Raw genomic sequence first — 24,915 nt, forward strand, 5'->3', positions numbered from 1 at the left:
AGGCAATGCCGTCGTCGAAGTTCTGGTAGTAACTATGCAGATCATACCCGAACCTCACCGCGCTTCGCCTCGGCCGCGCCACGCGTCTCCTCCAAGAGCGCCTCAACCTCGACAGCAGCTTCTTCACCGCCGCAGCCGACCGGCGGCCGCCGCTCCTGGCGTGGACCCTCCCGCACCGGCCGCTGCCGCCGCTGTACAGGCCGAGCAGAGACGCCGCCATATGATCGCTCACTCGGTTCTCACAAGTCACTGACACTATCGTCGCAACTCACTAGCTGCTCTCTTTGCTCCGAGTCCGATCGAACTGGAAGTAGGAGTATCTGCTGTGTGCTGCAGGTGTAGCTTCTGAACACGAAACCTCCCATGCCGCAGCTTTATAGGCTCGGATGACGGGAGTATTCTGACACGCGTCGATCGACGATGGCACCCGGACCCACCACTACGCACTCACGTATATGGTGACGAGGCATCCACTACGGCGAGTCGGCGATCATCGGAAAGGTCCAAGCAAATTCCAGCTTCATGCATCCTTTTGAAAGCCACGGTCGTGCAGTAAAGATAACCGTCTACCACCAACAGCGGAAGCATACGCATTTGCTGGTGGTAGGCTTGCTAGCTTTAGTGATGCATCGGACCTCGATCGCCAGCAGTGCCGGTCCTAAGTTTTCGAGGGCCCTCCGGCGAACTCGTCGCGAGGGCCCCTTTAAGCTATATATAAATTTTATAATATATATAAGCGCTAATTTTTCATGCAAAGCAAAAACAAATCTAGTGATATATTTTTAATTTAACATGTTTGATAATTATCGAGAAACAATATAGATTAAAACTAATATGATTACCGTAACGAAGAATAGAACTCCATAATATACATTCCTTCTCATAAAAAGATAGTTCTTTGGGCATTTCTTGATGCAAAATCATCAAGTACGGTATTGAGATCAATAGTGTCCATGATATCCCTCTCGATGGTGCACATAGCCAATCCATTTAACCTTTTTTGTGACATAGTTGATCTCAAATAGTTCTTCAACAACTTTAATTTTGAGAAACTTCTTTCCGCTGAAGCTACAGTCACGGGTACAGTTAAGAGGATTCGATAGGCAACTGAAACATTTGGATAGCAATCTGCAGCTATAACAAACTCCAGAATCTCAAGCGCTGACACCAAAGAATCTGGCAAAGTCACTTGTAGCACCTTTAATTCTGAAAAAAAATCATTGATCTCAACATCGGATGAGTTATCCTGAGAAAATATTTCCACAAAATTCTTGCAGTGCAGCCAAAGATCAGCTTCATCCAAAGATTTCAATTTTTTTGAGTTGAACAAGAACCCAAAAACATTATCAAACTTTTTCATCTGCTCAAATCTACTAGCAATGAAGCAATTGCAGCATCAATCATAACATTGAAGTACTCTACTCTAAATGAGTCCATAGTAGACTATTGTATTTCCTCATCTTGATCATCTTGTTCATCAAAATGTTTCTTTCTCTTTCCTTGACGTTTTGTACGAAATTTTGGCTCTATATCCATTTCAGATGCAATGTTTTTTGCTGTATCCATACTAGAAGTGAAACCTTCATCTCTATACTTCTTAAAATATGATATGACACCTTCAATATGTTTGAGAGTATCATCTATACTCACAATTTTAGATTGCAACTTCTTACTCACCTTATTTATAGAGAATAAAATATCGTGCCAAATAACCAAACCAACTAAAAATTCAAAATTCTTCGGTGCACTCACCAAAGATTAACATTCACTAACTGCCATTGGGTCATCAGTTGAAGCCTTCTCTAGCGCTATTAAAGCTGATCTTATCTGAGGAGTTTGGAATCTGATAGCTTGAACACTTTTTATCTGGCTTTCCCAATGTGTATTAGACCATGACTTAACTGTCAATCCTGGGACATTGTCCACCAAAATCTTCCACCTTTTGGTAGATTTTGTAAACAATGTGTATATACGTTGGATAAGACCAAAAAAAGAAATAGCTTGCCTGCAAGATTTAACAAATAGTAAGTTTGAAACTTTTCCTAAATCATGCCATATTATATGAAAACAATGTATAATAGAAATAATAGTTCACCTGCAAGATTTTCCCATATCACAAAGAGTAAGATTCAGACTATGACATGCACACGGCATGTATAGTGCTCTTCAATTAATTTCAAGCAAGCGCTTCTGAACACCTTGGTGAGGACCCTTCATATTTGAACCATTATCATAGCCTTGTCCTCTCACATCATCAATATTCAAATCAAGAGAGACCAATACATTCTTTAATTCATTAAAAAGACCCAATCCTGATGTGTCATCTACCTTCAAGAACTCTAGGAAGAACTCCTCTACCCTTGGAATATTCCTCGACATATTGACACACCGAATAATTAGAGTCATTTGTTCTTCATGGCTCACATCTAGAGTACAATCTAAAATCACAGAAAAATATTTGGCATCTTTGATGATCTTTAGTATAGTTTGTTTCACACAATCTGCAAGAAGAGAAATCATCTCATTCTGAATTTTATGCCCAAGATAATGATGATGAATCTCACTATTTTGAATCCGCCTAATATGGTCTTGCATCACATGATCAAATTCACCCATCATTTCAATTGTGCCCAGAAAGTTACCATTGATATCTTGATATAATTTCTCATTTTTCCCTCGAAAAGCCAAATTATGCTTAGCAAAAAACTTGACAGCAGAAACAATTCTTACTAAAACTTGTCTCCAACACTCTCTCTCCTTTACAATTTCTCGTTGCAAATCATCATCAATTGTTTTATTTTTGCTCAACCTTAGCCTAAGTTCATTCCAAGTATTCATGTTTGTTATATGCTCAACACTATTCTCATGTTGCTTGAGTCTAAGACTAAGATGTTTCCAATCCCTTAATCCATCATGTGCTAGCAAACATTTGCTCTGACTTGATTTGAATAATTTGCAGTAAAAACAAAAAACTTTGTCCACATGTTTAGAGTAAACCAACCATTTTCTATCAACCACCTCACCATTGCTTAACTTTTTGGAGTAGTAAGCATATGAAAAATGTCTATTAAGAGCATCTGCAGGGAACTCAAGATTTAATTCTCTCACCGGCCCTTTTTCAATCAATATATCTCTACCCTTATTATCAAGATTTCCCCAAGTTCTAGGATCAAAGACATCATGAATAGAAGCTTCTTGCACATCATCAATTGAATTTTTAGGTTGAGAGAAAGGCTATAAATTTTCATTTTCTGTAGCATCATCAATGTTATCAACTCATTCACTTAAATTATCATTAACTTGGTGTTGTTGCTGTCCTTGATCTTCAATATCAAGTGCATCTACAGGATTATCATCAGGCACAACACTGCTTGAAGCTGAAAAAAACTTATGTATAGCACCTTTTTGAGATTCAATAAATTGATCTTCTACTCTTTTTCGTTTTCTTTTCTGAGACCCCGACAAATATTTCTTAGGTAACATTTTATGTTTCTGACACCTAAATTAGAAGAAAAACACGACTATATGAGTACCGAGTAATAGAAGTATGAAGTAATTAATTTAGATTAAAAAACGGTTGAAAAAATACTTAGATCGTCGCACTGGTTGGCGTGTTGGGGTCGCAGGCAGTACTGGTCACAGCCTCGCAGGAGCAGGTCGCAGCCTCGCACTCGCCGACTCACGGCACGGTAATCGGCGACTCGGCGAGACGGATCACGGACGGCGGCGCAGGTCCTAGGTGACAGGGCGAGCGTTCGCGACGCGTACACGCTAAAGACAACCGCTAAAGCCTAAAGGGCCTGGTGGCCTGGCCTGCAGTAATGAGTGTGCGTCCTATCAGGCTGTATACGTCAATACGTGGGGGCTCCTGCTGTCCTGGCCTTCTGGGCTAACCGCTAAAGGGCCTGGCGCTGGCGGCCTACAGTGACTCTGTCCGCATGTATAGTGTATACGTGGGTCCTAGGTGCCCCCCCCTCCGTGGGCCCTAGGCCATCGCATCCCGTGCACCCTTCAAGGGCCGGCACTGCTTGAACCCTCCTCGATGATGGCACTCGCCCTTCGTGCATGCACGAATTGATAAGCAGAACGAACTAATCTAGGGAGCATAGGTAGGTGTCGTTAAACAAAAGAGAGGCGCACATAATAAATCGAAACAAACAAAGGGGTTGTTTGGTACCGGAGCAGTTTTTGCCCTCCTAGTGCCAAACGTGTCGGAAGGCACCAGCTCCGACCAAAGAGACTCGTGATTTGCGCTCTCACATGCCACGCGTGTTGGTTGGAGCCAAAAATTGAGCTCCCACCAGCTCCTTGGCTATAGATGCCCCTGCCTTCTTCCTTGCGCGTGGGCATGGAGCGATGTCGGAGCCGGGGGGAAGGCGGAGCAGGTGGTGTGGGGCCGGGCGAGGCGGAGGCATCGCAAAGGGCCAGCAAGGGCTGCGCGGAGGTGCGGCAACGGAGCTGGGAGGACAGGCAAGGGCGGCGCGGGTAGGGATGCAATGCAGGAGAAGGCCAAGGGAAGGTAGGGAGATGCAGGCGATGCGATATGGTAGGGAGAGAAAAATAAATAAAGAGAAAAAAGAGAGAAAAAAAGGAAGAAAAAAGGTATTTTGGATCTTTCATCTTTTTTCACCACAAGGAGAAGTTGTTTTACGAAACGGTCTAAAAACAGCTTCAGCTCCCAGGTGAAGTCACAATTGAAGTTGTTTTTGCTGGAGCCGAAGCTCTACCAAATGAGACCAAATTAAAGCCGGAATGAATCTCGCATGCTGGTCGTCGATTGATCATGCACAACACAAACTTTTATTTGTTTGTACAAGGTAAGCACAACACCAGTAATGCAAATTTTGTATTAGTTTGGGTACTGTATTTCATCAATTTGGGGTGTCCTTACTCGGGGCCTCACGGGGCGGGGGTTTGGAAGTTGCTATCTATAGGTTGCGCGGACGACATTAGGAAGGGAAGAGGACAGAGGACCAATTTTTATATATGCACTAGCTACTAATTAGCTCCGTTTGGTTAGCCTGGAAAGGAGTTAGAAACAATTCCGGCTTATTAATGTTATTACAGATTAATGAACCATTCTAACTGAGAATCATTGTATGGACTCATTCCTAAATTACCGAAAAAGCCCTTAATAAGTGCTCGCATATTACCACTAGGATAGGAAATTAATATTACTAGTCGATAAAGATAGATAGTAATACACCAATGCAATGCAACACAATATAGGAGTATTATGTGGATGCGACTTTGTAGGAAGCTAGCTAGGATGAACAGGCCGGTAAGTAGTGGCCGAGGCAGAAATAATTTTCAGGTGTGACAGGATTTCTAAAGATCAAACATCTATAATGCAACTATGCAATGGCTTACTAGAACATTATTATATAAATATATATTACTTTATGATCAACAAGTAGAATAGAAATCCAAATTATAAAGCATTACGCAAAAGCTAAGGCGCTTCTGGTCGCGCTAAGCGACTAGCGCGCGACTCGTGCGAGTGGCCTGTTGGCCTTGCCTGGCGGCCTGGCCTGCATACCTATGCACATGTACGTGCATCAGCCCACTTAAATACAACGTAAAAGCTTATATGGGCTGACGGCCTAACTTATCATGTGTAAAGAATCCGTTACGTAAAAGCTATTTCTTTCCTTGTTGCGCTCCTCCATGAGTACACAGATCAGTTTCTGTGCTTTTTAATTTTAGTTTATGGTTGTCATTTTCAGTTTCATTTTTTATTTTTCATTTACCAATTTCATTATTTTTTCATGGTGTATATTTTTCAGTTTCATTATTTCATTGTTTCTTTTATTTTTAGTTAAATGATTCTTTATTTTTTGTTCTCAGTTTCCAGTCAAGTTTTTTTTCAGTATTTTTTCTATTTTCAGTTTTCAGTCATGTTTTCTTTAATGTTTTTTTAGTTTCAGTTTTCAGTCACCCTTTTAGAATCGAATGTATTCTTAAATCCTACATATTAGTTGTATAATAACTTACCCGCTAAGTTGGTACTTATGCAATGCTTCTTTTAATAATTTGCCTCTTAGGGTGCAGTTTATATTGTTTTAGGTCGCTACTGTTGTCTTTTTAATAAATGTCCATCCAATTTTCAACTAGTTATGTTTTCCGGCTCATACAGTGGATTTTATAATAACTTGTCCCTTTAGTTGGCAGCTTATGCAATACTTGTTCTAATAATTTGCTCTCAGGATGCATCTTGTCTGGTTTTGTATTGCTACCGTCATTTTTTAATAAATGCCTCCGGTCCATAGTAAGTCATGTTTCCTAGTTTTTTGTAATGTGTAGTATAATAATTTGCCCCCCCTAATTGACAGCTTATGCAATGTTTAGTTTAATAATTTGCCCCTCTAGGGCTTTGTTTGCTTCACTGAAAAAACAAACCAAAACAATGTTCTGGCTGATTTGTTGTGAGAGAAAAATATTGTTCCGGCTGAAAAAACAAGCTGAAAAGACGGATTATAAGAGAAGCGAACGGGGCCTAGATTACAACTTGTTTTGTTTTGGTCCGTTACTCTCTTTAGGGGTTAGTACCTTTTTTTGACGCCTCTCGTCTGGGTACAGCTGCAATATCTGCTCATGTACAGACTCACACCAACCCTACACACGCACACCACGCGTACACAAACAAACCTACAACTATACTCAGATCACTAGATCGCGTCCTTTATGAGATCACCGGATCCATCCATGGATCCGTAGACAACGAGGCGCGTCGCATTCCCTTTATGGCTCCATGCGCGAGAGGCAACAAAGTTATTTTTGGGGCCGAACCCCGGTGAGAGACCAGAAAATTGCAGCCACGGGGGCTCAATCTCTGGCCGGCAAGGTCCCAATCACCAGGCCTTGCCACCTGAGCTACGCTCGGTTCTCATTAGTACCTTGTATAAATACTATATAACAAATTTATTATATTCGTAGGATAACAATCAATGTGCATGTCATGCAAAAACTTCATATTTTTAGAGTAGCAAGTTTAGTATTACATGATAGTAACTCCTTTTATAGGTCTCGTACCATATTTTTATACATAAATTGCTACTAAAATAAAATTCTTTGAAACATAGATAAGTGGGGTATAGTTTTGTTCATCTCATCTCGTAGAACATACCGGTGTAGTCGAAATTTAAAATGGATGCACCTTTCAAAAATTATAGCAATTCAAATAAAATATTTGCTTGTTGGACAACGTGCCAGGAAAGGCTGGAGCATCAGCGCGTGATCATCATCCTCCTGCGCTGGGGCTGGGGCTGGGGCTAGGCGCAGGGCTAGGGTGATCATCAGGTAATTAGCAATTCAAATAAAATACAGTCCTGTCCAAACGCGAGTGCGCTGGGGCTGCACGCGGGTCTGGGGTCGCGCGCTTCCTTTCCGCGCGACCCATCGCGCCTTAGCGTGGTCCAAAGCATTAGTACTGCACCTCTACACGTGGTACGGCCAATGTATAAACTCTAGGATGGGTTCCGTCACTCTAGACTTCTAACAAATTTGAGAATACATAACGGGCGGAGCAGCCGATCAACACACGCATCGTGTCATTGGACTTTCCGATGAGCCCTCAAGTTCCTAATTCTATGTTGCCACTTTGACCTTATGAGTTGCCTGTGACGTGGCCGGCCTAATCGACATGCATGCGGGCGAGTTGGCCAAGATGTTAGTTTTGCAGAACTGCGCATGTCATCAGAGACTAGGAATCTAGGATGTGATGGCATTGGGAGATCAGTTGTGGATTCAGTGACGATGGATAGACGCGCACGCGAGGAGCCACTCACCATGGATAATAACTAGTTATTATTACTAATTCTTTTTGGATGATCATATCCTTGTACTGAAGATGACTAAAGCTTGGAAAGTGGACCTTTTTTTTTACAGATGGAACATGCATGATCTTTTGATATCTTCACAAAAATAAAAAAATAAAAAAGATACCATCGAGCTGAGTCATCCATCCGCAGGATCGACATGCATGGGAGCGGATTAGAATGTGTCATCTACTGACTACAACGAATTTCTACATCATAAAGAAAGAAAAAGGGAACGCCGCACTAGTGTAATGTTAAAGCAAAAATCTCTAGATGAGGCGAAGCTTCCAGTTGCATGCGCGCGTATTCAGCCTCAACAGATGATCGGCAGATCACAAAAAGGGTTAGTCTTTGAATGGTGGTGGTGGAATGGCAGCATATATGCAGGGGAATGTGGTAGTACTAATCATCATGGTACAAGGATGAGTTGCCATTCTTGCTTTTGAGGAGCCAATTTTTCTTTCCTTCGCCTTGAGATCAGTAGCTTCATTTGGAAAAAAAAAAAAATCGGTGAGGACGCGTGGCCCATATAAACAACTAATTTATCATGCTTAGGGTACATTTCAGTTGCACAGTCCTCACCACGTAGATGGCTCTCACCGAATTTTTTTCCCTTCATTTGAGGTGTCATGATTAGCCTTTCCTGATTTGATGGTGCTGTTGCCTCCGTGGATCTCCAAAAATCTTTTTTAATCTCACTCTAAATCATCATTTGGAAGACCATTTGAATAAAAGTTACTCTTTAATAAATTTTCATCTCCAACAGCTTTTCTATATCTTGTGTTCACTCTAGAAAGCTAGTTATGCTCTAGATTTTTTTCTAGCGAGAAATCTGTAATAAAGGATGACTATATTTGGAGATCTAATTTAAAGAGTTGTTGGAGAGTTTTTTCATCAAAATATCTATTCTATCAATTAGAAAGGATGTAAATTCCAAGAGGCTCTTTACACTGCCACACAATATGCCATCTGCAGAAATATGACTGTCGGTTTGTGGTGACAGTGATGGTACAACTGACAGTAATAGATGGACTTTTAGTGTCGGTATGTGGCTACAAGTGGCAGTGATAGCCAATTTATTACTACCGATATGGACTATTGCTGCCGGTTGTAGCCATGAACCAGCAATGAAAGTCTACCTATCACCATCGGTTCGGGTTACAACCGTCCGTTATAGGCTATTTTGCAAAAAAAATCATAACTTTTATTATATAAGGTCAGATCAAGATAAACTTTATACCAAAATTGTAGAGTTCAAAGAGATATAAATTAAAACTTCAGTTGACAACCTTTTAATTTGATATGGTTTACATGTATTTCAATATAAGTTCTTAGATCAGATTTAAGATGGTTAACAATGTCAAATGGAGACAAAATCAACATCAAAATTGTAGTACTCGACGAGATCTACAACTTTGCAGTTAACAACCTTTTCATTTGAGATTGTTTAGAGTGTCAAATATGCAATATAAGATTTAAAATTGTGTAGTTAAAAAGAATAACATCAATTGTATAGTTATAAGTATTGTGTAGCTCAACTAGTATGGACGCTCAAGAGAACATTGAGGTGTTAAGTTCAAATCCATTAATCTGATGTATTGTTATATCATTCTTAATTGATAGGAATAGAGATTTTGGTGAAAATAACCATCTAAATGATGATTTAGAGAGTAAGAAAGACTCTTGGAGATTCTCTAAAGCGGTCGATCAAATAGTCCTAGCTAACTGCATGGATCTTCTTGAGGAACGGTGTCGGGGTTATGATACCATGGGTATCTCGAAGCATCGATTAGTTAGCCACTCGGGCGACCCATGACAAACAAGCTAGTATAAGCCCAAGCGACCGAGGCCCAACTAAGCTATGAAGGCCTCGGCCAAGTGTTGAGATAGGGAGTCGGCCACGACCTCTTCCTTCTCCCTTCGCCATACGCTGCTCAGCTCTACACGACCTCTCTTCTGTCCCGACCCCCGAGCAGGATGGAGAAGGGTCGAGCTTCACCAAGTACGCCTGCTCTGACCAGGGCAGGCACGCCCCACACACTCCGCCAGGGCTAAGGGGACAACTATCCCCTCGGTCTAGATAAATGCCACCCCCGCGCCATGCTGTGCAGACAAGACAGCACCGCCAGGCGGTGACGACAGGTACGATTAACCACCATCCAAATATGTCCCGATGGGATGGGTGTACGGCCCCACCCACCACGGGATGGGGCTCACGACTACGGTCTTGACTTCTAAGCCCAGCCAAGCCAACGAAGGCCACGACCCTAGTGCTCGGGATCGTGGCCATTGGCTCCACGACCAGCAAAGGCAACCGACGACCCCGGAGCGGCTATGTACTCTTGTACAATGACCCCGGGAGACCAGGAAACAATGATGAAGGCCACAGCGAGACCACGTCCCACAGGACGGCTGGCGAACCACCACTGTGGGGGTATGGCCCCCAAGACATGGGCTGCGCCCCTAGGGGTGGCCCGGCCCACAAGGTTAAGGCGTGCACGACGCTGCTCGGCGTGCACCGCAAGACATTGTATAGTACCAAATATGTTACTTTACTTGTAACCCTACCTCCTCCAGAGTATATAAGGAGAGGTAGGGGTCTCCTAGCAGATAGGATCTATCAGATTGGATCTACATACAGATCAATACAATACAACAAAGACACAGGACATAGGGTATTATGTCGATCAAACAGCCCAAACCTGTCTAAATCGCTGTCTCTGCGCCTTGTGTCACCATCCGGTTCCTGATTATGCACACCCCCACCGATAAATCTACCTTCGTGAGATACCCCTCGGAGGACTACCGATGATATTCTATCGACAGTTGGCGCGCCAGGTAGGGATGTGCGCTTGATCCATGGCGAGCCAGATGGACCTCAAATCAACAGCGCGTTCTCGTCATCAATCTCGTGGAGATCCATGCCGGTCCACGATGATGATTCATCACTGCTACACCAGCCCCTGTGACAGCAGATCTGATCTCGGAACCACCTCTGAGGTCGCCTTCACCAGCAACTCACCGCCCACTAGGTGTTCGCCGTCAATGCCGACCAGATAATGCCATACGTCGCTGACCAGACGCTCTATCCAAAGCTAAGTCACGCTTTAATATTCTTCTAAATATTCTCCAATCTCCGTATATTGCCATAATGTTTCTTCGAACTGTTTTCTCCATATTTGCTCTCCAAACGATTTTTCGAACCCCTGAACAGTCCTATTGATGCTCGGACGCCTTTAGAGATGGCCCTGTCTCTGGCTCCTCCCTACAGTGCTATGAGCTCCATGCTCTATGTTATGGGTGGTTGGCAGTGGCTCCTTGGTCACGCATGTTCCTCCTACACGTGCACGGGCTCCGCGCTCGACGTTATGGACTATGGGCTAGCTAGGGCTGGAGACTTAGCTACACAGTAACTGGTCGGGCGGTTTATATTAAATATAAATATATTTTCACGCCAACTGATCACCGAGATGCATACGTTGTTTCATCACCATTGCTGATTTTTTTTGGAGTTTATTTATTTATACATCATGTACTACCCGTTCTATATGTTTGTATTGCAGGGTCATCGTCTAGGTGATCGGACCACATGGTGCTCGGACTTCTCTACCGATCAACTGGTCAGACCTCTTGGTTCATGGACTCCGTCGCCGACTAGTTGATCAGACTGTTCACCGGTCACTTCTACTCAATGCTCACTTCGTCGCTGACCAGTTGACCAGACTATTCGTCGCTCATGCTTCATCGCCAGCTACGACGGTTACTCCTCTACCTTCAGATTCTTCATACTCGAGGACTAAGTGGGCACACTTCACTGCACGGACATCGTCAGCTACGTTGGTGCTCAGACCTCGCTGCCTACGTGGGGCACTCCTCGGTGCTCGGACCTCGTCGCCTACGTCAAGGACTCCTCGGTGCTCGGACTTCGTCTCCTACGTCGGGGACTCCTCAGTGCTCGAACCTGGCCGCCTACGTCGAGGACTCCTCGCTCCTTGGTGCTCGGACATCGCCAGCGATGCTGGAGACTTCTCGCTCCTCAGTGCTCGGACATCGCCAGCGATGCCAGGGACTCCTCGCTCCTCGGTGCTCGGTCATCGCCAGCGATGCCGGGGACTCCTCGCTCCTCGGTGCTCGGTCATCGCCAGCGACGCCGGGGACTCCTCGCTCCTCCATGCTCGGTCATCGCCGCCTACGCCGGGGACTCCTCGCTCCTCGGTGCTCGGTCATCGCTGCCGACGCCAAGGACTCCTTGCTCCTCGGTGCTCAGTCATCACCGCCTACACCGGGGACTCCTCGCTCCTCGCTCCTCGGTGCTCGGTCATCGCCGCCTATGCCGAGGACTCCTCGCTCCTCGCCCCTCGGTGCTCGGTCATCACCAGCGATATCGGGGACTCCTCGCTCCTCGGTGCTCGGTCATCGCCGCCTACGCCGAGGACTCCTCGCTCCTCGGTGCTCGGTCATCGCCGTCGACGCCGGGGACTCCTCGCTCCTCGGTACTTGGTCATCGTCAGCGATGCCGGTGACTCCTTGGTGCTTGGATCTTGCTATGTCTCGTTGGTGTGCTATCAAGCTGGTCCATGCTATTCGGATCAGGGTGCTGATCTTGGGCATCACGTCTGGGGTCTTGATATGCGCATGTCAGATGATGTCGGCAAGCTTTCAGACTTCTTTGACCCTGCTACAAGATTCATTCTTCATCTTCCAGTAGGCTCGGGGACTAAGTGGGCACACTTCACCTTGCGGTGAATGTGCTTGTTCTCATCTCGAGGCTACGCCCGGGGACTGGCTGCCTACTCGGCTGGTCTTCTACTTTCTGACCCTAGCACCACATGACTACGTCACCTACTGTCAGGCTCGGGGACTAGCTATGGGGGTATGTCCCCCCAAGACATGGGCTGCGCCCCTAGGGGTGGCCTGGCCCACATGGTTAAGGCGTGCACGGCGCTGCTCGGCGTGCACTGCAAGACATTGTATAGTACCAAATATGTTACTTTACTTGTAACCCTACCTCCTCCAGAGTATATAAGGAGAGGTAGGGGTCCCCTAGCGGATAGGATCTATCAGATCGGATCTACATACAGATCAATACAATACAACAAAGACACAGGACATAGGGTATTACGTCGATCAGACGGCCCCAACCTATCTAAATCGCTGTCTCTGCGCCTTGTGTCACCATCCGGTTCCTGATTACGCGCACCCCCACCAACAAATCTACCTTCATGGGATACCCCTCGGAGGACTGCCGATGATATTATGTCGACAACCACCGTGCCAACAGTACCGCCACGGCCAGTATTGTGGCACCACGCCACCCCATGCCACGATGTGGGCACAAGACCATGATGACAACCATGTTCGGACGTACGCTGACACCAAGACAAGACGACCTTACTTGCAAACCAAGATAGCTAGTTCTCTCTCCCTCGGGCTCATGACCACCCAGTCGGGAGAAGCTAACTCTTTGTACATGACCGGGCCCTGGACTCTATGTAAGGGCAGCCAGAGCACCTCCAAGGGATGGACCAACAGATGGACTCTTGAGACTTCATTCGGGAAGTTCCTCTCCACTCTCATACCTCTTTCATTCTTCTTGCGTACCCCATTGTACGAACTTCAGAGCATTCAACCGAGGAACACGCACTCGATCTTTCTCTGAGACTGGACGTAGGGCTACGCCCTGAACCAGTGTAATTCGTTGTGTCTATGGATGCTACTATCGTCTTCCTAGAGTAGCACGACATTCGTATAAATTCACTCGTCGGGTGACAAAACACCGACAAATGGTATAAGGTTACACGGTTACACCCTAATAAACAACTTATATTGTCTAGTACTTGTATCCTTTATTTGTTTGTTCTATGTCAATCTACCCTAAATTTTACAAAATGTGTATACTAGAGGATTGCCATAATTTATGCAAGTGCTAAAAATCTATAAATATATTTCACAATTTGTTAGAGGTAGGGGCTGCCGCGCCTACCCCTTCCATATAAAAAGGTCCAAGGTCCAAGAGATTCAAGGACCTCCATGTAATTTGCAAACCAAAGGAGTAGGGAGGAAGAGTGCCTCCTCCCACCTCCCCTATAAAATTGAGGCTAGTGGGCAAGGTAAAGCGATCCCCCCACACACTTCAAACTCTAGTCCGTACTATTTATTCTCTTTCATTTGTTGGACTAGTTACCCTAGCCAAGCCCTTAGTCTATTGAGGGCACCAGTAAAGGTCTAGACTCCCACATAATTCTATTTAATAATACTAAATTAATATATTCTTCTATATAAATTTAGTCAAACTTATAAGAGTTTAATTTAGGACAACTTAAAATGCATCACACAATATATAAGTGGCTTGGACCACTATTCTATGAAACCATGCTAGCTTTTGAATGGGTTAAGGTCATAGTAGGGGACATAAGTATTAGATGTTCATGTTTAATATCTACAATAAATGAAAATTCCCTATCTTTAAGTGTTTTATAACTTTTTGTTTTTTTGACACAATATCCCTATTTGTAATATATATCGAGTTGTTATGGACTTTTTCCATGTATGTATATATATATATATATATATATATATATATATATATATATATATATATATATATATATATAGTCTCTCTCGCCATTGCACTCGATATGTCTACAATGTATTATGCTTAGAACTTAGCTTAAGTTGATGACTCTTGTTGCAGCGTATGTCTCGCGACGTCATGAATATAGATTTCTACTTTTTAAATTAAATCATGTTAGTCACTACAAAATTTGTATCCACATGTTAATTTTATTTGTTACCTTTATTATATGTTCTATTCAAATGCGTCATCATAGCCCTTCGGCGACAACGCCTGCGTCTATCTACGTCCGACGACTATGATAGCCAAAATGGCTGCTTCCACTACTATGACTACTTCGGCTACAAAGAGCACTCCCGACAATGTGAAGACCCTCACAGCAGCAGAGACAAGCAGGAGCGAGATCATCAACCTCTGCAATAAAAAATTCGTCATCGTATCATGGCCTCCGACCTTCGCCGCCAAAACACCTCCTGCTCTAAGGACGCCTACTGAAGCCCAAGATAGGCTAGAGTTGTACTCTTGGGTCTTTTTTCTATTATTGTAGCAACTAGGTTTTGTTGTACCTACCAAAGCCTAGTGGCTAAGGAGCTCCTGTTGGACATAAGGTCCGGAATTTATAGTGCACATGGGCCTAATTTTTGGCTGGGCTTACTTGTTCTTCATAGCACCGAAGGACAAAAAATTACCCTAGATAGGCCTGAAATTCAAGTACCAGCCCCTCAAAGCCATATTTTCTTCTTCTTCTTCTTCTTCACTTCCAATTTCACCCTTTTAAGCGCCAACTCATCCCAAACGCACCAAACAAATTGGAGCATTAGAGTTAGCATCTCACAAAGATTTTTCTAGGGTTTCTCATGCACCTCACCATGTCACTAAGCACAATGCATATGCATATGAAACTCACACTTAGTGGCACTAGATAAACATACAATGAAAGATTTACTAACCTTTTTATAGTATGACTATCTATCCTAAACCCGGTCTATCTCTTCTGTACTCAACTTAGACCGGTGAAATATACCTTCGCCTTGTGCCTTCCATTTCATCTCCACCCTAGGTGATGCCACAAAACACCCAACCTCCATCAAGCCACTTGTAATCAATACAAGTATTCCATGGCTTGATACCTTGCAGATGATATGATCCACTTCATATCATCACTTGGCCTTATTGGTTCATTGATTGCAACTTTGCTTGCTCTTCACCATTGCAACAGGCCCATCGGCGCGCTTCCACACAGTCCGTCGCACCCGAGCCTCTGACTTGCCCTTCACACTAACAACCCGATCCTTCATAGCCAAGGCATGTCTCTTGATCTTCTCTACCTAGAAACATGACACCATGTCATGTCTCATATGCAATGAGCTGCTTCTATCAACAACTAGTTGAGCACTATCAACAACTCCAAGCCATTTCACCACCATGTCACAAGTTTGTCACACTAGTGTACATGTGGACTAATCACCTGTGTATCTTACATCAAACGCATATTAGTCCACCTAGGCTATCACTCAATTACCAAAATGAAACTAGAGCTTTCAGTGGCACCGCATCCAGTTCATCCCCCCCGCTATCTTGCTTGTCACCGTCATCGGTCAATATACCATCCCATACAGTTCTTCCTCTAATCCCAAAGATGATATGAAGACTTCTTGAACCCAAACCCTGAACTCCGAACCATACCCTAGCTAAACCCTTGCCATAGATCTTGACCACTCACCTAAGATGGGGAAGCTAAATGTGTAAATCAGATGACGGGACTTCATCACGGGGTATAATTGGGTGGTCCGCAAATGCTGGAGGCATATAAAACGCTTGTTTTCTACTATTTTTCTATGTTTTTCTATTTTGAATCAACATCAAAATTTCCCACGTGTTGTGTCTATTCTTCATCTTCATTTTCAAAACTATGGAGTTAAATATAATAGTGGTCCACAAACTTATCTTTATGCGCCGCTTAGATCCACTTGCCATCCATGCAGCAGTTGAAACTTGCCATTTACCACCATCTGCACGGGACCCTATCCCTAAAATCGTGGTCACAACTCGAGAGCATCCGCCAAGTGTCACCAAAAGCTGTACAGAGAGAGCAATGGATGAAAGAAGAGAAACACGATCTAGATGACACATGGATTCCATGGGTCAGTCTCATCAACACCGTCACGCCACGTCAATTGCCACGTATTGACATGGGCAACATCGACCCGTGGTGTACCATTGGACAAGTCTAGTGACCCAGAACGTTTTCAGAGTTCGTAAGCCTAAATGGCATATAGTGAAAAATTTATGGGCAAATAGTATATTTAACTCAAAATTATAAACCTAGGAGTACGTAGGTGGATATTTTAACAAGAAAAAATTTACACTAAAAATTTCTGGAGGGCATGAACATATATAAGGTCGGTCCTTGGTCCATAGCCTCGACGGATAACTGAGAGCTGGAAGGATGCAAATAATATAATGGCGATTTGGTTTTTGAGTTTCGCGTTTAGTTTCTTGTGAGTGTTCCATGAATCATGTAAGAAGTTTATTGAGAACTGAAAAACCAGTGCCTGCCGGCCATCTACCTTTAGTATTTCAGTTTTGCTTATCTCCTAAAAATCTACAAGAAGCTACATATAGTTTGGGCAGATGTTTCTCTTCTTACATAGCTCTTCGGCTCGCGAGCGTGTTCTAGAAAAAAAAAGCTCAGGTAGATGAACAATTAGATATGGGTGTGGCACATGCGTATGCCTGAACACAGGACAGAAATATCATAACGGTTTAATTATACAGAAACCATTTCTATTCCAAGCTTCAAATAGCTCTACAACAAAGCATCATTCTGTTGATCGATCGCAGATTTAGTCTTACTCTTACATATATATACTACTCCTGAGTCCTCTGACTACACAGCCAATGACTTCCATAAAAAATAATGGGTCAATGACTGCACGAGCTAATAATAGTCACCGGCAATTAGTAGCAACTATAAATACAGAAGTGGCATGCAAGAGGGAATTGTTGTACACTAGCTAGGTACAGTACATCTACAAGCGGTGGTGGCCGGAGGAGGCAATGCCATCGTCGAAGTTCTGGTAGTAGCTATGCAGGTCATACCCGAACCTGACCGCGCTTCGCCTCGGCGGCGCCACGCGTCTCATCCAAGAGCGCCTCAACCTCGACAGCAACTGCTTCACCGCCGCAGCAGACCGGCGGCCGCCACTATTGGCGTGGACCCTCCTGCCCCGGCCGCTACCCCCGGTGTACAGGCCTAGCAGAGACGGCGCCATACGAATGCTCACTCGGTTCTCACAAGTCACAGACACTCTCGTCGCAACTGTCGCCACTAACTAGCTGAGCTTTGCTCCGAGTCCGAGCTGGAAGTAGGAGTATCTGTTGTGTGCTGCAGCTGTAGCTTCTGAAGATGTGCAAAACGAAACCTCACATGCCGCAGCTTTATAGGCTCGGATGGTGGGAGTATTCCGACACGCGTCGAACGACGACGGCACCCGGACCCACCAGCACGCACTCGCGTACATGGTGACGACTGACGAGGCATCCACTACGGCGATCATCTGAAAGTTCCAAGTAAAATCCAGCTTCATGTATGCATCTTTTTGAAGCCGCCGTCGTGCAGTCGAAGGAAGAGCTTCGAACCTTCTACCGCAAACAGCGGTGCATTTGATTTAACGGAAATCGGACCTCGATCGCAAGCTAGGATGAGAGGTTGGCCTTGGCAACCGGTGATACGGCGCCACGGCGGCGCCTGCTCACCTGAGCTGCTTCCTGTCCGTCCTGCGGATAAGGTCGGCGCACTACGCAAGAGAAGCAAATTAGTGACAGCTCGCAATGTCACTTAGTGACGCTGAAACCAAGCGTCTGTAAATTTACGTCTGTGATGTGGACAGTACGGTGCAGAACCGTCTCAGATAAGTAAATAAATAATGAGACGGCTTCTTAAGGCACTACCCGTCTCAGTACACGTACATGAAAGAGACGGAGTGGTCATCCGTTGGTTTGCTGTAGAGATGCCAGTCGGTCGGCAGTTAGGCACGGTGGCCTGTTCAATGCAGGCACGCATGTGCAGAGGGAGCTAGATGGCCGCCGGCGCCATGGATGTGTTTGATGCACTGTTGATGGCGTGCGCGGCGGCGGCGGCCGGGCGTAATGTCACGTGCACAGTGTGTTTCAGTTGCCTGTGACGCCACTGGCGCGGCCGGCATAATCGACATGCATGCGGGCGAGTTTGGCAAGATGTTAGTTCTGCAGAACTCGGCATCCCATCGGAGACTAGGAATCTAAGGATGTGATGCCATCGAAGATCGGTTGTGGGTTCAGTGTTCAGTGTTGCGCGCGAGAGGACTCCAAGCCACTCAGCATGGATACTAACTGGTTATTACTATTTCGTTTTGGATGATCTTATCCTTGTAATGAAGATGACTAAAGCTTGGAACGTGGACCTTTTTTACAGCTGGTACATGCATGGTCTTTCACTCTTTTGATACCTTCAAAAAAAAGGAAAAGGAAAAGGAAAAGGAAAAGGAAAGAAAAAGATACCGTCGAGCTGAGTCATCCATGCGCAGGATCAACATGGGAGCGGATTAGAATGCGTCATCTACTGACTACAACGAATTTCTACATCCTAAAGAAAGAGAAAGGGAACGCACTAGTGATATGTTAAAGCGAAAATCTCGAGATGAAGAGGCGAAGCTTCTAGTTGCATGTGCGCGTCTTCAGCCTGAACGGATGATCGGCAGATCACAAAAAAGGATGGTCGGTGAATGCATGGCAGTATATATGCAGGGGACTGGTAGTAGAAATCATCTGAGTCATCATGGTACAACGATGAGTCGCCACTCTTGCTTTTGAGGTTTTGCCTTCACCCGATGCTAGTTTCCCTTTCCTTTGTCTTGAGATCAATAGTTCATTTGGCTGTCAAGACTAGCCTTTTCCGATCTTATGGTGCTGCTGCCTGCGAGCATCTCCAAAAATCTCTCTTAAACCCACTCTCTAAAACATCATCTAGAAAACCACTTAAAAACGCTCTTTAAATCTTTTCACCCTTCTACAACTTTTTTATATCATGCGTGCACCTGTGGCTGCCGGCCATCTACCTTTAGTATTTCAGTTTTGCTTATCTCAAAAATCTACAAGTAGATAGATATAGTTTTGGCAGATGTTCCTCTTCTTACATAGCTCTTCGGCTCGCGAGCGTGTCTGAGAAAAAAAAAGCTGAGGTAGATGAAGGTGGATACGGGTGTGGCACTGGCACATGCGTATGGCTGAGCACAGGAGAGGAGATCACAGGATCAGATTAATTATACAGAAACCATTTGTATTCCAAGCTTCAAATTAAATAGCTCCACAATAAAGCATCATTCTGCTGATCGATGGCAGATTTAGTCTTACATATATATACTACTCCTGTGTCCTGACTACAGAGAAGAAGCTAAGGGAGTAGTGATCCTATACAATGAGTCAATGACTGCACGAGCTAACAATAGCAACCATAAGTACAGAAGTGGCAAGAGGGAATTGTTGCAGCTAGGCACAGCTACAAGCAGAGGTGTCCGGAGGGGGAGGCAATGCCGTCGTCGAAGTTCTGGGAGTAACTATGCAGGTCATACCCGAACCTCACCGCGCTTCGCCTCGGCCGCGCCACGCGTCTCCTCCAAGAGCACCTCAACCTCGACAGCAACTGCTTCACCGTCGCAGCCGACTGGCGGCCGCTGCCGCCACTGTACAGGCCGAGCAGAGACGCCGCCATGATCGTTCACTCGGTTCTCACAAGTCCCAGACTGCCAGACACTCTTTGCGACTAACTAGGTGCTCTTTGCTCCGAGCTGGAGAGTATCTGTGTTCTGCAGCTGTAGCTTCTGAAGATGTTCTGCAAAACGAAACCTCACATGCCGCAGCTTTATAGGCTCGGATGGTGGGAGTATTCCGACACGCGTCGATCGACGATGGCACCCGGACCCACCAGCACGCACTCGCGTACATGGTGACGACTGACGAGGCGTCCACTACGGCGATCATCTGAAAGTTCCAAGTAAAATCCAGCTTCATGTATGCATCTTTTTGAAGCCGCCGTCGTGCAGTCGAAGGAAGAGCTTCGAACCTTGTACCGCAATGTCACTTAGTGACTCTGAAACCAAACGTCTGTAAATTTACGTCTGTGATGTGGACAGTACGGTGCAGAACCGTCTCAGATAAGTAAATAAATAATGAGACGGCTTCTTAAGGCACTACCCGTCTCAGTACACGTACATGAAAGAGACGGAGTGGTCATCCGTTGGTTTGCTGTAGAGATGCCAGTCGGTCGGCAGTTAGGCACGGTGGCCTGTTCAATGCAGGCACGCATGTGCAGAGGGAGCTAGATGGCCGCCGGCGCCATGGATGTGTTTGATGCACTGTTGATGGCGTGCGCGGCGGCGGCGGCCGGCATAATCGACATGCATGCGGGCGAGTTTGGCAAGATGTTAGTTCTGCAGAACTCGGCATCCCATCGGAGACTAGGAATCTAAGGATGTGATGCCATCGAAGATCGGTTGTGGGTTCAGTGTTCAGTGTTGCGCGCGAGAGGACTCCAAGCCACTCAGCATGGATACTAACTGGTTATTACTATTTCGTTTTGGATGATCTTATCCTTGTAATGAAGATGACTAAAGCTTGGAACGTGGACCTTTTTTACAGCTGGTACATGCATGGTCTTTCACTCTTTTGATACCTTCAAAAAAAAGGAAAAGGAAAAGGAAAGAAAAAGATACCGTCGAGCTGAGTCATCCATGCGCAGGATCAACATGGGAGCGGATTAGAATGCGTCATCTACTGGCTACAACGAATTTCTACATCCTAAAGAAAGAGAAAGGGAACGCACTAGTGATATGTTAAAGCGAAAATCTCGAGATGAAGAGGCGAAGCTTCTAGTTGCATGTGCGCGTCTTCAGCCTGAACGGATGATCGGCAGATCACAAAAAAAGATGGTCGGTGAATGCATGGCAGTATATATGCAGGGGACTGGTAGTAGAAATCATCTGAGTCATCATGGTACAACGATGAGTCGCCACTCTTGCTTTTGAGGTTTTGCCTTGACCCGATGCTAGTTTCCCTTTCCTTTGTCTTGAGATCAATAGTTCATTTGGCTGTCAAGACTAGCCTTTTCCGATCTGATGGTGCTGCTGCCTGCGAGCATCTCCAAAAATCTCTCTTAAACCTGCTCTCTAAATCATCATCTAGAAAACCACTTAAAAAAAGCTCTTTAAATCTTTTCACCCTTCTACAACTTTTTTATACCATGCGTGCACTCTAGCAGCCTGTTCGGCTGGTGCTAATACGATTGTATACGATCGTGGATTATTACTGCTGGCTGGTTTGGTGTGAGAGAAAAATACTATTTTGGCTGGAAATTTACGATCGTTTACGACCCAGCGAACAAGCCATAGAAGGACAGTCGTGCTCTTTATTTATGGCTAGCGAGAAATCTGAAATAATGTTGGAGATCTATTTAAAGAAGTTATTGATGTTTTTTTACCAACATACCCCTATCAATTAGGAAGGATATAAACTCCAAGAGACTCTTTACACTATCATATAACAGACCATCACTACCGGAACATCGCTGTCGGTTCGTGACCAGTGAAAGTACGCCTATCACTGCAGGTTTGTGACTACAACCACGAGTTCAATATAAAACTTTATAGTTATTTTTTTGATTTGATATGGTTTACATGTTTAAATATTCAATATAAGTTCTCGGATTGGATTTGTGCTGGTTAACAATATCGAGTGAACACAAAGTCAACATCAAAGTTGCAGTAGTACAACTTTGCAATTAACAACCTTTTTATTTGAGATCGTTTAGAGTGTCAAAATATGAAATATAAGATTCAAAATTGTGTAGTTAAATGTAGCACCCGGTTTTAAGAACAAAACTAGATACACACCATATATGAGCCCAGAAAGTCAAATATCACATATAGCTACAAATAAGGGTAATATCAAAAGACAATGCTTAAATATATAGCGTATTAGTATAAAGATTATAACCTCAGAGTATATACAGCGGAAAGACAACTCCGATCTTCAGGCGAAGACTCCAGTTCCACAGGGACAACTGACTAGTTGATCATAAGGCTAATTCCTCCAAACTCAAGCAATCTGGTACCCATCTAGGATTTTTATCCAAATAATTAAAAAAATAAAGCAAGCGTAAGTACATGTCGTACTCAACAAATATAACATGAGGTTCATGAGGCTCAAAAGGCTGACACTGGTTTAACTGCGATTAGCTTTTAATGGTCACAATTTTAGCAATTGAGTAGCAACAAGTTTATCTCAAGCCCATAAACACATGATCAGATAAGCATGAATAATGAATAGCATAAACAGTAATCATTAGTGAGCATCTTCATCATCAGTGTTCATCATCATTAACCATTAGTGATCATCTATTCCATAAATGTTCTAAGGCCGCTCATGACCGTGAGCACGGCTGATATACCAGTTTTACACTCTGCAGAGATTGTACACTTGCACTGTGAGTCGTGATTTACCCTTTCGCCCGAGGTAGCTAATCTCTTGACCCACTTCCAAGGAAGGTCGGCAGGGTTCACTATGAAGCCTTTCAATGGTTCGTCTAACAAGTTAGGGCCATTAGATTCACTCGGCAAACAGATATAGGAACCCCTATCGAATGGCACAATTCCATCACGGCTATACACATAAGAGTAGAGGTTGTCCTATACCCGATTCGGTAAGCCATTCTTACGCCAATAAAGGTAACCACTAACAAGCTAGAAAAAGGTCCTCATACCGAGATAAAGCTAGAGCCATGTAGCCCTTGCAGCTGTACTATAAGTCCTGGATGATCACTTACAGACAAGTCCTTAGGGAGAGGAATCTAGAGCACCATAAAACAACCCAATGTTCTAGCCTCCTTGTTCCATGTTGCTAAAAAACATCTTTTAGTGTTTATTGCATATTCCATTAATCAAGTTACAAGATCATGGTCTTTAATTGAGCACTAGCATCATACTATCCAATGCAATACCCCATAGGTAACAAGGCACAAGGTAACAAAACACTAGGAAATTCTTAGTGGTAGTCACACATGCAGTATGAATTAAATGATTAAAGGTGTATAGGACAATAAAGATGATCCCATACTATACCTGCCTTAAACACCGATCCTTCGGTAAGCTTTAATCATTCTTCTTCTTCTTCTTGATCACCACGTATATCTCACCGACTGGACGAAATCATAAAGCACCACACAAGCATCCATACAATCATACATGAAGCAAACAATAGATCTAACAATCATAGGAAAATAATAAAAAGAGTTTGAAATACGATTCTACGCATCGCTACAAACACACAGACGCAAGAAGCACTCTAATCGGAGCTATGGTTGAAAAGATATAACTACCGACTGATCTACTCATAAAACTATTAGCTTCATGTGTTTTAATTACATAAAAACATATATAAGACATTTTATAGATAATAGAAATTAAGTCAACTTTAGATTCAAATTATAAAACTAAAGTAAAATAAATCATATTTTATTTTAAAAGCTGAGTTAAACTAGCCATATTTTACTAACATATATTATCGTATAATTCAAGTTAGATTTTATCTTTGCCAAAATAAAAGAGAGCACCTACTCAAACTGCATGCGGCGTGGATTCGAGCTAAACAAACTATTATAATATAAAAACACATTGGTGATTGTAATTAATTAAACCATATAAATATTTGCATATAAAATGTTGAAATGTGACACCTATATTGTTTTTAAATTAGAAAACTCGTTGCCTGTACATTAATCAAATTAATTAATATTTATCTATAAACAATGAAACAGGTGGCAGATCAACTTCGCTGCTAAATTATCGATTACATCGACACGGGCTTAACGCAACAAGAACAAACTAAATCGGAGCTAAACGATAAAGATATCAAGAGTTTAAGGTTTAGAAAGGATTATTTGGCAAAAATGATATTTTTTTGGTACTTCACGTTCAAACGATAGATTAAAGATAAAGATGATTATCATCATGGGTGAAAGAATCAATGCATGGAGCGGCTGACCTTCAACTATTCATCAGGGTGCTCGTTTGCATGCTGCACGATGTAGCTTGCTAGTAGCAAGGACAGGGCGATCCATTTGCAGCTGCAAGATGGAGTGAAGTTGATTGACAAAAGGAAGGAATACGATTAAACATAAAAATAAATAGATCGAAGGGATATAGGGGATCGACATGTAGGATGGATTGTTTTTGACGAAATTAGCTTTAGATATCGGGTTATCAAGGAGAGCAGAGGATTCGAAGAAAAGTATAACGTACTGTGCTTGGACATATCAGTTGTTCATTTGGCCGGTCACGTGCTTGCAGGGAAGTGCTATTTGCTTAGCTGATAGCCGGTTTGGCCTTTGATTGCCGCTGGTGATGGCAAACAGGACAGCTCGTAGAACAGGCAGGAGGCAGTTGCTTGCTTTGCATGAACATGGCTGAAGACGAACAAACAAGCATAGAT

General features: G+C 43.9%; 1 pseudogene; it reads right to left on the reverse strand.

Moving 5' to 3' along the window:
* Positions 1-2,091: 2,091 nt before the first annotated feature.
* The window catches only part of LOC136536632 (uncharacterized), a 59,548-nt pseudogene continuing 36,724 nt past the window's right edge, over positions 2,092-24,915 (reverse strand).

The sequence above is a fragment of the Miscanthus floridulus genome, chromosome 2 (assembly GCF_019320115.1).
Source record: "Miscanthus floridulus cultivar M001 chromosome 2, ASM1932011v1, whole genome shotgun sequence".
Classification (NCBI taxonomy): Eukaryota; Viridiplantae; Streptophyta; class Magnoliopsida; order Poales; family Poaceae; genus Miscanthus; species Miscanthus floridulus.